This window comes from Diceros bicornis, chromosome 39 (genome assembly GCF_020826845.1).
Source record: "Diceros bicornis minor isolate mBicDic1 chromosome 39, mDicBic1.mat.cur, whole genome shotgun sequence".
Classification (NCBI taxonomy): domain Eukaryota; kingdom Metazoa; phylum Chordata; class Mammalia; order Perissodactyla; family Rhinocerotidae; genus Diceros; species Diceros bicornis.
Genome location: NC_080778.1, coordinates 10059741 through 10065890, shown reverse-complemented (window position 1 = coordinate 10065890; position 6150 = coordinate 10059741). Strand labels below are relative to the sequence as shown.

At 45.6% G+C, this 6150-nt stretch overlaps 1 long non-coding RNA gene across 1 annotated transcript; it reads right to left on the bottom strand.

Annotated features, from left to right (window-relative positions):
- Positions 1-691: 691 nt before the first annotated feature.
- Positions 692-6043, bottom strand: LOC131399658 (uncharacterized). The gene is made up of 3 exons (XR_009217182.1): positions 2130-6043; positions 1248-1336; positions 692-1151 (listed from the first exon to the last, which is right to left on the bottom strand). It is a non-coding gene; the product is annotated as an uncharacterized LOC131399658 (long non-coding RNA).
- Positions 6044-6150: the final 107 nt, after the last annotated feature.

Sequence of the window (6150 nt, the reverse complement as noted above, 5' to 3'; positions counted from 1 at the left end):
TTCACCTGTGTAGTCAGTGATGTTTGTTTTAAAATATGGCCACTGCTACTGATTTGTATTAATGACATGTCTGCTAATGTTACACAGTAAGGCTGTGGGGTGGTTAGAATGAAGGAGAAAATGTTTTTAAGATGTAAGATTCAAAGTTTGCTTCGTTTCTGTCTTTCAAGTATCAAGGTCTGGGCCGGCCCTGTGGCTTAGTGGTTAAGTGCTCGCACTCTGCTGCTGGTGGCCCGGGTTTGATCCCGGGCGCGCACCAACACACCGCTTCTCCGGCCGCGGCCCACACACAGCAACTAGAAGGATGTGCAGCTCTGACATACAACTATCTACTGGGGCTTTGGGGGAAAAAAAATATAAAGTATCAAGGTCTATGGTATTGAATGGCTTTAGAATCTATAGCTTTTCATATATGTGTTTGAGATGAAATGTGATTTTTGCTGAAAGCGAAATACTTTGTTTTAGATATTACTTGTAATATCATCAAGGAACCTCAGAAGTGGAGTTATGACTCTTAAAACTGAGGTACAACTTATTTGAAAATAACTCCTGTGTTTTTGCTTGTTTAACTGGCATACAAGTATACCTGGTCTTCAGTGGGGTATTTAAAATACTGCACTTCCCTATCTTTTGATTGATCTTTTGTGCAGTCTTAAATAAATCCTACACAATTTTAAATAAATTTGCTTACGATAAACATTTTGGTGTATACTAAAATACTAAATATTTCCTTGATTTATTGGTTTTTGTTATGTACATCCTTTTAACGTACCCAATTTAAACAAATTTCTCTTCCTTTTGGTGTTATATAATCGTTGGTGTGCAATAGGAAATTAGTTTTTCAACAGGTGATGTAATTTTATGACTAAATTTAATATGGACCTATATGTGTCATTAGCAGTTTTCATGTTTCTATTGAATTTGTGTTAATGGATGAATAACTTGGGCAGAGAGAACTTAAGATTGTGCAGAGTCAGTCTTCATTTCTGGAATTGGATGCTTTATTTGTTGGGATGACTGATAAGAGAGGTGGTAAGTCATAATCCAGGTTGAGAGTGACCTCTGGAGCTAATGAGTTTGAATCCTGGCTTCACCACTTACCTGCTTCACGGCTTGGGCAAACTGCTGTATCCCCTGTGGCTCCATTTTTCCTGTAAAGGGTATTAAATGAGTTAATACGTGTAAAGTGCTTACAGTGGTGCCAAGCATACAGTGACTTCTCAGGAAATGTTAGCCACTACTATTACCTTGAAGTGAGGTTCCAGTCCTGATGACAGACCATGTCTCTTGGTCAAACTGCTCCAGATATAAATTTTTATTATTTGGATAGTTTCCACTGAAAGAGAAAAGACAGCTTTAACTAAACGGATTGTGATGTCTTGGATGTCAAAGTGAAAAGCTGCCTGTGTTTTCTTCCTGCCTCTGTTAAAAGTGTATTACTCCTTAAGCAGGACAAGTGGGAGTGCAAAGCATTTTTTTTCTTTTTTTTTTTTGGTGAGGAAGAGCAGCCCTGAGCTAACATCCATGCCAATCCTCCTCTTTTTGCTGAGGAAGACTGGCCCTGAGCTAACATCCGTGCCCATCTTCCTCCACTTTATATGGGACGCGACCACAGCATGGCCTGACAAGGGGTGCGTGGTTGCACACCTGGGATCTTAACCCGGGCCACCAGCAGCGGAGCGCGCACACTTAACCGCTACGCCACCGGGCCAGGCCCAGTGCAAAGCATTCTTGAGATGACTCCTGGAAACGGAGAAACGCAGCATTTGGCAAAAGCTTGATGCATACTGCCCAAGAAGGTTAATTTTAAGGGCAGTCAACTTGGATAAAGCCTAAGATTAGTAAAGTTTCAATGTCTCTACTTCAGCATTATTCCAGAGAGTTGTCTATGAAGGTAGTAGAAAAATGTCTTAACACTTTTTGATATCTGTTGAGTACTTACATGGCAGAAACTGACAGGTATTTTATATGCATTATTGTTTCCAGTATCATTCCATGTGATAGGCACTTTTATCCCCATTTATAGAATAGGAAATGGGCTTACAAGGTAAAGTAGCCACCAGAGGGTTGGTAAGTGCTGGAGCTGCCCTCTAGGGTGCTGTCATGAAGGCTCCCCGGACAATACCCACCTCAAACCTGGCAGCTCAACCGCGTCTGGTTCGAAGAGCCCAGGCTCGGCACGGTGTCTTTCTGCCTCCCTTCATCCTCTTGAATAAGAGGAAGAAATGTCGCCGAGCTTCTGAGGATGGCATCGCACCAGCAGTCTGAATGGTTGCTGTGCCAAAAACGTATGAGTGGGAAACAATCATGTGAAATGGCAATGCAATGATGGGAAAAAAGCGAATTAAAAGGTTGTAGGTATGTAGTTCAAGACGCTGGCTAAGGTAAGAGGGTTTAGTTAAGAATCATTTCGTAGAAGTGGTTAATTTGGCCCTTGAAGGGAACGATGTCAGTTTGTGGACAAGAGGAATGAGAACATCGGCAAAGTTCTGGATTGGAGCATGTACCAGTTGCCATCTCTTCACGTGAGTTTTAGTGGATACTACTGCTGGGAAGGTTTTAATGAGAACAAAAATGTACACGTGCTTGTCACTTAGGGCTTACCAGATAGTTCCCTTGGCCTCTCAGCTGTATTTGATGCAACTGACCACTCTAGTTTCTGGGACACTTGCAAACAATGCCAAGCCAGTCTTTGACAGTTTTCTCTCAGGTGTTCCTTATTTCTCGTTAATGCAGTTTGTCCCCTGTACTCATCATTGCCTTCCTCTCTGATGACGTGTCGTCCATGGGAGTTCATCTATTCCCATGGTTATAATTAACACTTCTTACAACCCTGGATAATGTCATTACCTTTGATCTGGACCCATCCTGGGGGAGCTGTGCCAAGGGAGTGTTGGCTATCCCTGTGGTAAGAAGCACACTGCAAACTCTGGCTGTGGCCAGTCCGCTTTGGTGATTGCTCCCTCCAGACCAACAAGGGAGTTTGCTACGTGGTAGGTTGGTGAATTCTGCCTTCTGGCTAAAATCTGCCCTGGACTCCCACAACGCTGTTTGTGAAACAACCAAGAACAATTGCAAGGCTGCTTCAGGAGAAACTGGCTCGGTAGCACTGCTGTTAACGGGCCCCTCATTCGCACTTGGAGATTATGGTGGCTACTCACCCACTCACTCACCAGTCCAAGCAGCATATGATCTTAGAACCAGATGTAATTTTTAAAATGATTCTCTTCTCTTCTTTTGCCTATTCATTATTCATAGTCCCCATCTGGCCCGTACATAGCTTTGAGTAGACATTAATGAACACCTATAACGAGGACACAGGTGCCGTGTGGCAACACAACAAAAGCAAGCAATAATCTCAATTTTTGCTCTTAAGTCGGTTCTGGATAGAGCTTTTAGGTTGGGAACAAGTAAATACATTGCTTGCATCCAGAAGAATATTTTCATATTCATTCAGATGTGTTAGACACTGGGTATAAAGAATATATTAGTATTCATTCATATTTAATGCCTATGATGTGCTAGGAGCTGTGCATAAAGCAGTATAACAAGATCGTCTTGCAAAGCTTATATACTCTAGTAGAGGAGACAGGGAAACTAGGAATTTTAACATATGGTAAGTAGCACGACAAAGTTAGGTAGAAGATGCCGAGGGGCACCAAATGCAGGAGATAGGAAGGCTTCCTGGAGGAAGGGATGTCTAAGTGGAGTGTTACACGGTAGGCTGGATAATAGAAGATAGTTAACAGTGCTCACTGAGATTTTGAGAGAAGAAACAAGGCTGGAAGAGGTGGATGTAATGAGTTTAGTTTACATGTCTTAAATGTGATGTGCTTATGGGAAATTTTAATGGCAGGGGCCTGTCTCCTCAAGAGACAACTAGGAGAGAGAGATTTCAGAGCTGTCAGCATATAGGTGGTAACTGAAGCCAGGGGAGTGAGTAGTATTACCCAGGTGCTGGTGCAGAGTAAGAACCTTGGGGAATATGTTCAGGGGCAGTCAAAGTAAGCCACGAAGGAGACTAAGGAGTGGCCAGAGGTGTAAGGGGACACTGGGCTAGAACAGAGCATGAAGCCAAGGAACAAGTTCCTTAAATTCCTTGGATTCACGTATGTTTCAGGACAGGAACCCATTCCAGACAGAAGACTCTTACAGTGTGCCGCTGAGTTCTTAGGGAGAACTGCTGATTCCATCACTATTCTAGACGCAAAGGACTTCTCCCCAAGGAAACACCATTTACCCAGGCTTTTCCTTCTCTACCACCCCAACTGTGGGGCCTACACTCTAGTCATCGTCTCTGGCTTCTTTGGCCGGTCCACATATGTCTGCAAAGTCTTAACGTAGGTTCCCAGGACCTAACGAGTTTTCAATCCACTTGAAAGTTCTTCAGGAGGTTTCCCCAGGCTGATCAACAGTTCTCCCTCCACAACCTTGTGACAAAGTTCTCTTGCTCCAGCGTTCTCAACAAGCTGCATGCCTGCCTAGAAACTCTTTCCTTCCGGGTTGTTTCTCTGTGATTTACGAACATGTAAAAATTTTAACTTCCTACCAGGAAGTCAGCCTGGATGAATCAGGATGCTTTCAGTTGATGTAACAGAACAGCTTACCAAACTCAAAATGGCTTAAACAATAAGGAGAATCTGTCTCACAGAGTTGGAAGAGCAGAGGTTGAGTGGACACCATGGTTGGCCTCAAAGCTGTCCTCAAAGGCCATAGTTCTTTCCACCTCCGCTCTGCTGTCCTCAGTGTGTTGGCCTTGCAGTCATGCTGGCTCCCCTCATGCTCAAAATATGGGTGCAGCTGTTCCGAGCCTCACACCTAGACACCACAATGTCCAAAAGGAGAAAGGATCCATCTTCTTTGTACCTCTTAGAAGTGAGAATACCTTTCCCAGAGCCACCCAGCAAGCTTCCTTTCACATTTTGTGGCCAAGATTGGGTCACATGTCCATGCTGAAACCATTGGCTGGGGCTAAGACTAATTATTTGGAGTAAAATGGATGTTAGGAATCAATCACTATAATTGGTTCCATGGAAAGAGGTGGAAAGTATCAAGTCTATTCCAAACAGCCATGAAATTCCAGCCATTACTGATTACCCCACCCAAGTGTCTGCCCTTTACCCAAACATCTTGCCAATGCTGACAATGGATGATTGTTAAATGTTAATTATTATCATTCAAATACTCATAAGACTCCATATCTGTGGCTGACTCTAACCTCTCTATACGGGGCCTCATGCACCCGTGGAGGATTGTTAAAGCTTTTGGATAATGTCATCAAAATTCATTAACATTTATTTGATAAGCATTAATTCAGTCTCTACCGTGTGTACAACACTCTTCTAGCTGCTAGAGAGAATGAGACAAAGCAGGACCTCTCTCTGGGAGACTAGGCTGTGGGGTATGTCCAGCAGGAAAACAGCCCGAGTTGAGGGTGGAAAGCGACTGGGGCCAGGTCACTGAGGTTCCCAGAGAGCTCTGGAAAACACTGTACTCTGCCCTGTAGGGGATAGGAATTTTTAAGGGTTTAAACAGAAGAGAGACCCAGTTTGGCATTACACGCTCCTCTCCTTTCAGGTTGTCCGAGCTGTCAGCCAGAGGAAACCCTGTCGATCGGTGGGACAGGAAGCCACGCAGGCTTCCTCACACAGTCACCGCTGGAGCTGAGCTTCCAGGAGAAGCGGTGCCAACCCCACGAAGGGCGCGGAGCCCTCCCGCGGCGTGCGCCCTGGAGAGCCGAGTTAACCCCTAAGGGCGTGATTACTGCCGCCCAGGCCCAACGTAGAGCAACTTCGGAAGCCACGAGCCAAAGGCGCCCCGCGGAAGCGCCCGCAGGCGTGCAGCGGCCAGGACTCGCACCAGACATTCTCGGCCCTGGGATGCGAGTCCTCGGCTGAACGCGGGACGTCCTTCGGACCCCCACACTTTTCACTGACCCAAAAGACACTAACTTCAAAAGAACCAAACCTCTTCCCAAAACAAAAACGTCAACACAGGAGCTACCACACCGCGGGGCTCATACGAGGTTCTGAGGCGGCAGCAGGACGTCTGCGTCTCAGTCCCAGTCCGCGGCCCCGCCCTCTGCTCGCGCCCCCCCCCCCCCGCGCGGCCCCGATCTCGCGCCTGCGCACTGGCGGCGGCGATGGGCGG